Source organism: Limulus polyphemus, unplaced genomic scaffold (assembly GCF_000517525.1).
Source record: "Limulus polyphemus unplaced genomic scaffold, Limulus_polyphemus-2.1.2 Scaffold542, whole genome shotgun sequence".
Taxonomy (NCBI): domain Eukaryota; kingdom Metazoa; phylum Arthropoda; class Merostomata; order Xiphosura; family Limulidae; genus Limulus; species Limulus polyphemus.
Window position 1 is genome coordinate 75,177 of NW_013666152.1, and position 12,806 is coordinate 87,982.

The following is a 12,806-nucleotide window of genomic DNA, read 5'->3' on the forward strand; positions in this document are numbered from 1 at the left end:
CTTTACACATTATATAGGCTACACTAAAGTGACGTTTAAGCGGTTCGTTTAAGTATCATACGTGATGTACTTTTTTTTTTGGGGGGGGGGGGTTAATGAAACTGTTCCAAGACGCGACATTAATTTCTTGACGACATAATACTTTGATAGAAAATAACTTTTCGCTGTCATCTGAAGAATTAACTTGAAATGGAAAATAAAGAAAATATTTCATATTAATGTAAACGAATCAGGTTTCAGAGAAGTGCCTTGAAAAGTATAATATGGTACAAATAAGTTTATTGGTAACAGAATATTCCATGACACTTATGGTTCTGAGACTTGATGTAGAGTTAAATTGAAATGTTACCATTTTTAATTCGTTTTTAAAATGACACTGAGTTGTACGGGGTAGTCTCAGCTCCAGTTGTCTATAGTTGGGATATCCAATACGTTTAACACTGCCAAACTGCAAACATGTTGCCTCTTATTTACCCCTTGTAAAAGTAGAATTGTTAGGAACTGTCAGAGAACATAATATCAAGCTTGGGAAAAAAATATAAAAATTCCAGATTATGCTCTAGGTGATTGTGACGTAGTTATCAATTAAAATTACACAAAGATTTTAATTAAGTTCTTGATGAATGTAGGCTTCTTTAAATTGTATTTTATCAAATAAATATGTAAAGTTCACAGTTCCAGAAAATGTCGACGCAGTTATAGTGTATTTTCCTAGCTGAAATTATAGAAATAATGACGCATGGTCAAGGAAAATTTGCAGTGAGAACAGCAGCAGTTATTATAAACATTAATAATGCAGTGAAAGTAAAGTTGACGTGGTTGGGCCAAAGTGGGCAAACTTAAAACTCAAACATCAGCTTTACAGCATCATTTATTTCAGCACTAAATAAAGCAACTACATAATATTCATACAGTCTAATGATACTAATACTATTCCAATCTTTAAAACATGTTGAGAGAAATATAGGCAAATTATCATAGCTCATAGAATTTTTATGTTGACAGAATGCCGTGAAATCAATTTATACTAATCTTTAATATTCAATATAAAAAAGAACTTGCAGTCAGTTAGAAATAATTCACTATCGCAAACACTGATAGTTGGGTAAGGTGATAAGAAACGACTAGAGAGGATCTATAAAATATTTTTCTGGGTTTGATATTACCGATCATTCAATAAGATGTGGGTTGCGGGAAAAAAAAGATATTTTAAAATACACAGCATGAAAAGTGCTGTACTAAATGAATACGAAACTCTGACATGACGGTTGATAAGTTTGTATCAACATACAGAGCGGTGGTAGTTTCGTTTTGAGAAAAAATCAAAATCTGAATCATTGTTCTTTACATCTTGAAAGTCAAATACACGAACCAGTAGAAATATAATGACAGTGATACAGCTGTTAAGATTTAAGAGTTAACATTAACTCGCTAGACATGAAAAACAAACTGACAAAAAAAGAGAGAGTTAAATAGTTAGAACATCTATTCATGTATATAAGGCAGATGTTCTAACCAAATAAGCAATCAGTCTTGCATACAACAAGCCTTCTTTCAGGTGTTTTTTTTATTTATTTTTGGTTTAAAAAGAATACTAAAGCACCAATTGTGCAAGAGATACCTAATAGTCAGAACTTCATAACTATGCAGTTTAGTAAATGTCATTACATTATTGCTGTGATTATGTGTTATAGTTAAGTAATAGATGTAACTGTTCGTGTATTCTGTGTTTTTCTACCAAACAAGCATTTTAAAAGCTAACAAAGAATGCTTAGTTGAGCAATCAGTTTCATTTAATTAGTGTATCAGTGATTGGCATTGTTCGTATCTATCAAGCTTTAATAATATTTTTATTTTCTCCCGCACGTTCTTCGATGACTGTCGATACCCTGTAACCTGAGGGTTTATAACGCCAAAATTCGGGTTTTGATATCTGCGATGGGTAAAACACAGATAGATCGAGGTGTAGCTTTGCGCTTAGAAATAATCAATCGACGACTCTCTTTGCTGTACAGATCTGATAAGTGACAAGTCAATATTTAACCATCTTCTACGGAACTGGGTATGTTTTTAGTTCCTGCTAACATTATATTACTACACAATGGTGAACGATTCTTACAACCTGCTATAAGAGAGATGGTGGTACTGTTCTCCAAATTCTAACAACCTGCTATAAGGGAGATGGTGACACTGTTCTCCAAATTCTTACAATCATTCATAAGGGAGATGGTGGCACTGTTCTCCAAATTCTAACAACCTGCTATAAGGGAGATGGTGGCACTGTTCTACAGAAAGGTATTTTACAACTTAAAGTATTTAAAGACATTTTCCCGCAAACAGTATGATATTGCTGCACTATTCGTATCATTTATGGATTTACAAAATCCTAAAAGTGACACCTCTTTTCTAAAAATTTCCCAAAATATAAGTGTACATATATTTTCGAATGTTCTCCTGTCAATTATTTGCTTACTAAGTTTGTTAAGGTCATTCTACGCCTAAAAATCTAGTTTATTATTTGCCATGAATAATGAACATCAGATATTTTTTGTCTGATCTTATTAATGACATTGTGACATTCGTCCTCCACATGATCACAGTTTTCTGTCAAAAACTGAAGTCGTCCAAGGTTATTAAGCCTTACTCTAATAACACAAGCACAAAATAAATGTGGAAGATTTATATAAATATCTGACGATTGAATATGCGACTAGTGAAGCTAACACAGAAATAGTCTATTTGTTCAGTTAAACGGGTATTTTTTTAATAGAATGCTGACGTGTTCAATCAAACAATAGCTGATAACTTATCGGAAATGTCACTAGTGTTTCAGTGTCCCTAAGAGAGTGGTCTTTTTCTATGCCTCTCGTCTATATTCAGAGTTCTCATATCATTTGTCGCCAATTGATTGAACGTATTTCTCGACTACGGATATACAGTCAGTGTTCTTTGAGGCAAATCGCGTATTGAGCTTAGAAGTCAATTAGTACAGTACCATGTTCGAACCAAAAAATGTCACGCCTAAACGAACAGCTTTGGATGTTATTTATATCTGAGGTAAGAAAAGTAGTAAAACATGATAATACGAGCTGATGTGACCAAATGCATATGTGAAACGACATTGAAGCAAATACGTTTTAGGCATGAATCACCATAACTTTAATTAAAGTTTTACAGAAAATTATCCTATCGCCACCTAACTACTGCTAGAGAGCACCAGTGATAAAAACATTCCAATATAAAGACTATATGCATTATCAAACTGTTTCAAAGATTGATTCGAAATTTTGTATTTAAATACAACAAATATAAACACATACTTTAAAAAAACAAAAAACGTAATTCTATATATGAATCCAAAAGGGGGTGCTAAAAATGAAACTTACATAGCAAAGTGAATCTATTTCTCAACTTATTTAGTTGTTGTTCTTTTCTGTATCACACTTAAGGGAAATGTTTCTATTAAACGAAATAAAAGCGCAGAAAAGCTTCCTTGTTCTCGCATGTCTTATATTTCTTGAATGATTCTTTGAAAGTTTGCGAAATCTTGTTGACGAAGACAACATAATTACTTTTCCAGTAGGCCCAGCAGTGTAAGAGTGCTATAAATATAAATAAGATGTATAAATAAACAGTCTACTTTCTGGTCTGATGGTTAGGGGACTGACTCACAATCTATGGGTTGCAGATTCGAAACTTGTCATCAAACGTGTTCGCCCTTTCAACTATGGGAACATTATAATACGGCGTTAAATCCCACTATTCGTTGATAAAGAGTAGCCAAATAAAACTTAACACTTCAAAATTAAGGACAGCGAACGCAGATGGCCTTCTGGTAGCTTTGTGCGAAGTGCAACAAGCAAATTGTATCTCTACTACCCTTTTATGAAAAATAATCGTATATTTTAATATACACATATATACACTTCATTTGCAACTGATTATTTGCCATGAGACGCGAAAACCTAAACTATTCATAAATTATGGTTGCTCGTATTTCCAAAAACATGTTAATTTTGTACGTGGATGTCAAACGTGAAGAAAAGTCATAAATAATATAAGTGCTTCATGTTATGCATACCGCCGACACAAGAGACAGAAATTGCACAAATAGGGAATACTCTGATTTTTAACTTATATAAAAAAAAAACATTCCGAAATATAAATCCACAGATACGTTTTTAAATTATATTTTTCTTTCTCCTGTTTAATTAATGTAAGTTATGTAATACTTTCATGTGTAACTTGTGCTCGAATATAACATGTATCTTGTGCATCATATAAGTGTCTTCGTGGTACAGTAGGGGTTGATAAAAGGAATACATTTGTAAACAAGAGTTTTTGGTTTCATTTGAAGGGCCCGGCATTGACAGGTGGTTAGGGTGCTCGACTCGCAATCTGCAGGTCGCGAGTTCGAATCCCCGTCCCACCAAACATGCTCGCCCTTCCAGCCGTGGGGGCGTTATAATATGACTATGACGGTCAATCCCACTATTCGTTGGTAAAAGAGTAGCCCAAGAGCTGGCGGTGGGTGGTCTTCCTTCTAGTTTTACACTGTTAATTTTAGGACGGCTAGCGCAGATAGCCCTCGTGTAGCTTTGCGCGAAATTCATAACAACCAATCATTTTAAGATTCTGAAATTTTCTATACGTCTTCGTTGGTTACCTCAAAAATAACTATATATTCAAATAAAAGAATTGGGCTACGAATATAGTTTCTTTGATTTGAAGTTAAGCACAAAGCTACACAAAGGTGGTATGCCCATCACGGGTATCGAAACCCGGGTTCTAGAGTTGTAATTCCGCAGACATACCTCTGTGCCACTGGGGGGGGGGGCGAATATTGTTTGACCTCTATAAATTTCACAGGGTGGCAAGCATTTGAAGTTCTACTACTGTCAATTAATAATATTTGTTGTTCAAGCATGAGAAAGACTAACTTTCAGACTCAAATTGAAACTGATTTGGTAACTTTTTTTAGTTACATTGCTTTAGGGTTTGATGCTCATTTTACTTCTTGGCTAACTTTACATTTTTGGACAAAATATCTAAAGTAAGTGTCTCAAAAGCTTTTATAGGTGACACTGTTTCAATTTGTAATACTTTTTATCTTATGATTAGAATCTTGTTACATATTAAAATTATTCACGCTGATCCTACACTGATAATTTAGATAAAAGTCGTAGATAATCTTATATATTCAAGTATTAAAATACTTGTATATCCAAAGATTTGTTTTTACTATACAGCGTGATATAAAATTTTTAAACAAGCTTTTGGTGACCTTTACACAAATAGTTGCCACATAAATTTATAACCACTTGAGCATTTGAAACTAAAGTTTATATTATATTTTTGAATGTATGTGTGTGTGTGTTTTCTTATAGCAAAGCCACATCGGGCTATCTGCTGTGTCCACCGAGGGGAGTCAAACCCCTAACTTAAGAGTTGTAAATCCGAAGACTTACCGCCGTCCAACCGGTGGACTATATTTTTGAAAGAGAAGTCTAATGAAAGTTAGAAACAAACATCAGTATTGGCCAAATACGGAAACAAATACTGTTTCTTTGATGTTAACACAAATTATGATTTTTCAGTATTGAATAAATCAGCGCTGTCGTAAATCCTTACAAAGTTAAAATAGTGATAACTCTCATAGTAGATACACCATGTCCTCCAATGGGACAGCGGTAAATCTACAGACTTACAGCGCTAAAAATTGGGGTTCGACTCCCCAACACAAGAAAGCCTAATGTGGCTTGGTTCTAAAACTAACATACATACGAATACTTACAGTTTATCATAGAAAACTACGTTATTTTATGAACTATTCTTTTTCCAACCGATATACTAGTTTCAAAACAACACATTCACGAAAACATAGCCTAATATATGATTTAGTTAGCCGTATAAAGACAAACAAAAAGGCTCAGAAGCGCCAAGGTCCCGATTAGTCTCCATGTGTTAAAAATTTAGTTTGTTCAAACTATAGACAAAGAACATAAAAGCTATTTTTGTGCGGAACAGACTGTCGTTCTCAAATGCCAGTCCAAAAACTTCGGACATCGCTGTGTATTTCAAACTTTATTGTGTAACATGAGCTTTTCGACATTGAGATAACTAACTTAATCATCGTGAAATGTAAAAGTTGCATCAAATAAAGTGAATCATGGAATATTGTTTACTGGCTTTTCAAAGTATTCATCAGATTATGTCGTTACAGTGATGAATTTTTGAAGAATTTATTTTAAAGAATTAAAGTGGAAACTAATGCAACCTAAACTTTTGTTCTTTTTTTTTTCGTCAAGTGTTCAAAGTAAACTAATATATAAGAGAAATATATATAAAATGACAGTGTTAAATTAAATGGTTGGAAAATAATATCTGCATTTCGTATATTTTTATTTATAACAGGAACTTTATCATAAGCCAGATCTTTGCTTGTATGATGTAAAAAAAACGAGAGAAGAGTTGAACAAAGCAAAAATAAATATGCATCGATATTTACAAATTAAATCTTTCTTTAAGTAAAAAGTTAGAACATCTTTAAGATATCTGAGATCTATGATGAACCACTTTGTATAGTATCAAAAATTGTAGACAATATCAGTGTAACGTCATGACTATTAATGTTATTTTGAATACTAACAAATACGCTTTCTTGGCAGTTGCTTCTGCTTATTGACCGTGTGAAAAAACAATACGTTATGTTTGTTTTGTTGTTGTTTATGATTATACGCATACACGTACTTCACTTAGTTAACTTTTTAAAAATAATGTTCATTAGAAAATACCACACGTTTCATAAAATATTGCAAATAAAGCTACATAAAATTCGAGAATATTCTTACTAATGTTTATTTTCCACGAATCATCAACCAATAGCCATAACAGAGTAACTCTGGATATTGTTCCCCAAAGTGCCTAGTATGGCCAGGTGGTTAGGGCGCTCGACTCGTAATCTGAAGGTCGCGGGTTCGATCCCCGTCCCACCAAACATGTTTGCTCTTTCTGCCGTGAGGGCGTTATAATGTGACGGTCGATTCTACTATTCGTTGGTAAAAGAGTAACCCAATAGTTGACGGTGGGTAGTGATGACGAGTTGCCTTCCCTCTAGTCTTACACTGCTAAATTAATATATATATATACTTTATATTAATATTGCATGGTTCTTAAGAAACATTTATTCACTGAAATTTTATTTTTCTTAATATCTATTCTTTAGAGACAGCAGAAATAAAATTCCTGTCTCTTGTAGCAAAAGATAACGAAGATATCCATCAGTGTCACAGAAAGTCTCCAGTCATACAAAGGATATAGTTTTCTTCAATCACAAATGAATCTCTGTGTGATTGTTACGTCTTTTTTTTTCTTTTGCAAATACTTAAGAAAATAATCCTTTGCAAAAAGGCCATAACAGTGAGATACGACATGTAGGAGGCTTGATGTAGATTAAAATATTCATAGCTTATCTCTAGGTCAGTCTTTTCATGCGGTTTCTATTGTACAACATTCTTTGTATTAATAATTTTGTACATTTCTTCAAATAATAAAGTTAAATGCATTAATTCTGAAAAAGGAAAACATGAATCAAATCAGTTGTGCAGTAAAAATTGTTATTTAGTTATTTTCAAATTAAAAGCTTTTAATATATTCCTTTAGTATCATTCTTTAAGTATTTTGGCATTTGGTGAGATAAAAAAAAAATTTAATATTTCAACGTCAACACTTAATATCTATTCCATCAAAATAGGTTCCCCGCTAGTTCAGCGGTAAGTATAAAGGTTTATATCACTAAAATTCGGGTTTCAATTCCCACGGTGAGCACAACAATCGAAAGTTACTTTAAGAAGTGTGCTTATCACGCAGATGAATAAATATGTTTACCACATGTGGTTTTAATTATATTGCATTTAGAACAGATCACCCCTCAAAAAGTGACAAAACCGTATATTTCCTTTTCTTTCGCTCCCTGCCCCCCAGTGGCACAGCGGTATGTCTGCGGACTTACAACGCTAGAAACCGGGTTTCGATACCCGTGGTGGGCAGAGCACAGATAGCCCTTGTGTAGCTTTGTGCATAATTAAAAATAAACAAACAAAATAATAAACAATTCTTTCGCTCCCAGTGGCACAGCGTATGTCTGCGGACTTACAACGTTAGAAACCGAGTTTCAATACCCGTGGTGGGCAGAGCATATCTTCAAACAAACAAACAGAAAATAATTTTCTTTCAGCTGTGGCGAAACTCACGAATTAGTGTTGCAGTAAGCAAAGTTCGTTATTAAGACAAAAGGCAGTGAAAGATTACTATGATAGCATCGGTAATCGACACGATCTTGATTGCTGAAACCATGGTGGTGCCACTGTCTATATAGGTATGTATGTATTTGTTTTGAGATATGAGCGTTTCTCAGAATTTTATTTTTATAATCTAAACACATTGAAGATTGCTGTTGTCCTACTTATACGCTACTAACGCACGAGACCTGAGCACATACAAAATTGCATGAAAAATATAAGTAATTTAAAATTTAATAATCATTTTAAACTATAGATTTTTTTAAAAACAGGTTTTTATTACCAAAGGTGTATTTTTGTAATTTAGCAACATGATATAATATTAAGGTTCGTTCATCATAGATCGAGGGAATTATTCTCGTCTAACTTTTGAGTAAAAATATAAATAAATGCGAAGTTACAACAGCTTGTCGCTTAGTTTTACTGTGGGCGAATAAAAAAAACAAATACGAAAACAAAACATGTATATATTGTAACATGAAACACGTGAGCTCACTTTAAGTAACAAAATCCGTAGCATGACTAGCTGAAAAATGTAGTTTTAGCGAACCGCTAACAGCTATGCTTGGTTGATGACAGGAATGTATGCTTGACGTAGTTTTTCTTTGCTTTTTTATAAAGATATACGTACTAACAATCATTCTTTTCCGTTACAGAAATATTGAAATTATCCAGAAAGATTTAGCACTGATCTTATGATAAATAAAACTTCTACGGTTAGCTGATATTACTCAAAGCTTCACTCTTGTCATTGCTTTCGTTACCTGATGTGAGATACATTTGATTTCTCAGTCTCCAAGATCCAAATGAAAAGAAAACACAAGTGTTTGTGAGGAATCAATTTAAAAAGTGAGTGAGTGTAAAACTTCCGAGTTGATTTACTATTTCGTTGTAAATAATGACTGTGGCGGGTGTAAAGTTAAAACAAAAAATAAAATAAAACGTGACGTGTTGCGAAAATGAATGAAATCTGAACATGCAAGTTTAAGGAATTTCAATAAACACCTACCGTTTTGCCCCTAGTTAACACCCCCGGGGTGTTGCAAACCGCAAAAGGGGGCGCTAATTATAGTATTTGTGCAGTTCCTGATCCTATTTTTCACATGTCATTTGTTGAGTTCAATGCTAATAAGTGTGTGTGTGTGTTTGTTATTTTTTTCAATTTAAAATTATGGTAATAAAAGTGGATTATATGTTGGATTACAATTGCTGGTCAAAATTACAGTAATAAAGTGGGTTATAGTAGAGGATTATATGTTGGATTACAATTGCTGTCAAAATTACAGTAAAAAAGTTGGTTATAGTAGAGGATTATATGTTGGATTACAATTGCTGTCAAAATTACGGTAATAAAGTGGGTTATATTAGAGGATTATATGTTGTATTACTATTGCTGTCAAAATTACGGTAATAAAGTTGGTTATAGTAGAGGATTATATGTTGTATTACTATTGCTGTCAAAATTACAGTAATAAAGTGGGTTATAGTAGAGGATTATATGTTGGATTACAATTGCTGTCAAAATTACGGTAATAAAGTTGGTTATAGTAGAGGATTATATGTTGTATTACTATTGCTGTCAAAATTACGGTAATAAAGTGGGTTATATTAGAGGATTATATGTTGTATTACTATTGCTGTCAAAATTACGGTAATAAAGTTGGTTATAGTAGAGGATTATATGTTGTATTACTATTGCTGTCAAAATTACGGTAATAAAGTGGGTTATATTAGAGGATTATATGTTGGATTACAATTGCTGTCAAAATTACAGTAATAAAGTGGGTTATATTAGAGGATTATATGTTGTATTACTATTGCTGTCAAAATTACAGTAATAAAGTAATAAATTTAATGTTGTTCTACGTGACGTGAGAAAAGAGTGTCTGAGGTACCTGATAACGGATGGCAAGTCCATGTAACTGAAGAAGTGCGATTCTCTATATTGGAAGCAATTAAATGTGGCTAGTTGTAAGAGTTCGATTAGGTGTTTCTGTTTTATTTTGATTCTCTTTTGTGGGTCAGTTTTTCCTAACAGAATGTCGCCATACTAAAACACGAACTTGGCATTAACATAATAAAAGTCAGAGAAACCTTATTAATAAAATCAAACAAGCACAATAAACAAACAGCAAGGCGCAACTATATATATATATCCAAATGTATCTATTTTTTTATTTTTTTGTTAAGCTATAAATAAATAATCTGACAATTCACACGTATTTCTCTCCACATGCATAAGTAATCATTATCTGTTCTCTAATTTAAATACTTTGTCATATCGTTGAATGTTGATTTAAATACAGAACCTTCGTTACCTTTAGAACCTGTGTACTTGAGAATGAACGCACCAGTGATTGAAACGTCGTACCTGTTTAAATAAAAATTATTCTTTACTGTAAAGGCAGCAACTTGTAAAAATACTTATAGTCCGTAAATAAACTCAAACAAAACTAAATGCACCTGTTGCTTTATTTTTACTTTAAGTATTCAGTTGCATACACGCACCTACAGAAGCGTTAATAATTAAACAATGAAATAATCTTATAGTACTCAATCAAAAGCACTCTAATATTGAATTAGTGTTCCTTATCTTCACCCGAAATTTAAAACTTTCTCTATTCAATGAGAAATCTTCTGCTGTACTTTTAATTTCATAGGCGAGACATGTAAATATTTTTCATAAATTGATGTATTTCACAATCCATGTTTTTTGCTTAAAATATATCTTAAGATAATTCGGTTTGACCTAGCCACGTGACTAGACAAGTTTTCCTAAATATCATAACATTCAAGTATCACTATACAAATATATCCTGATAGACAACAAACTCTGTGGTGATAGTAGTCAGGGGGATACCCTGGCACCCAAAGGATGCTGCCGCCTTGGATTACCCAACTGTTACATAATAAAAAAGGATGCCGCCTGAGTGTTACTCAACTATTATGTAATAAGCAAAATATGCCGACACCTGGGGGTTACATAAGTGTTATGTAATTGGCACCAGGGGGCGATGACCTCAACGAAGTAGCACCATAGGGCGCTACTGTTTTAGGATAGTAGTTCTACGAAGTGGCACCAGATGATGTGTTTCTAGAGCCACGAAATGAAATGAAATGAATAAGTAGTGATATAGATATAATGTACAAAAGTTGTATGAAAGCTAATACGGTGTTTTATAAACTAAATGTTTACATAATTAGTATGTTAGTGTATCTTGAAGTTTTTAAATAAATGTTTCAGTATGTGTGATACTTGTTAAGTGTGTTATTTTAATTACATTTATTAATATCTGCTTAAAACATATTGGGCTATGATGAAACGTGAGTTTTGTATAAGAAAATTACAGATTTAATATATATTAGATGATCTTTCTATAAAGTGTAAGTGAAGTGAAAGATAATACATCACATGTTACTGAAATATTGTTTCAAAATCTGTGAGACGAAAATATCTGTTTTGAAATGTAAAATAGTCAATAATCTAGTTTTCTAAGCCTACAAACTGAAATTTTACATGTTTAGTTTGCATTTAATCATTTATTCGTTTATTTATTTAGTGACAGGACTTTAGTATGATCTATTCAAATGTTTCGTGATAATTTCATGAAAAAATATAAACTCTAACTGAAATAGTAATAGGGATGTAATGTAGAAAAAGTGTGTATGAAAGCTAATCTAGTATTTTAGAGCTAAGATGTTTGTATGATAGCAGTGTATACTTTGAAATTTTGATAATAATTGTTTCAGTATGCTTGTCAAGACTGTGTTGTTGTAAAGTATATTTTGTGATGATAAACAGTAAATATTTTGGATTTATAAAATGTGAACAAATAATCACTTGATATATAATTAAAGATCATTCTAGATTTATGATTGTCGACTCTTTTTTTTTTAGTTATAAACTATGTTCATTTGTGAAAAATGTATTTGACGCTTTGGTGAACTAATAATTGTACATATAGCGAAGTTTGAAAGATATGGAAATATAATTTCTGGGTTTGTCAACAAATATCTAATATACAAGTTTGACAGTTTCATGATTTTAGTCTCGTACATATTATTACAAACTAGCAATATATTTATATATTCGTGTGTGTTACAATATTTTCAATTCCACACCTTTACTTTCAATGTTACTGACTACCCTATAATGTGCTGGTTTTAAGAGGGGACAGGTTGTTTGGCCACCTGATGAGCTCTCCTGCCTTTTGTATTTCCTAAAATCAGAGATTATTGAGCCTGTCAGCAGACTTGAATCAAGATAATGTCAACTGTGTCCAGTCAGACACGCGAGTACGTGACCTCAGACAGAAGTTATCTCTCGGTGTCTATTGCAGACGAAAGTTTGTTTATATCTGTACTCTACTGTATATATATCTGTACTGATATGTTTAGTGGAAATAATTCTCCATTATACCTAAAGGCCTAATCAATCAAGAAATAAGACTTGTGAAACATTTTCTGCAGAAAGATAAAAAAACATTTCTACAATAGTATTTGTTA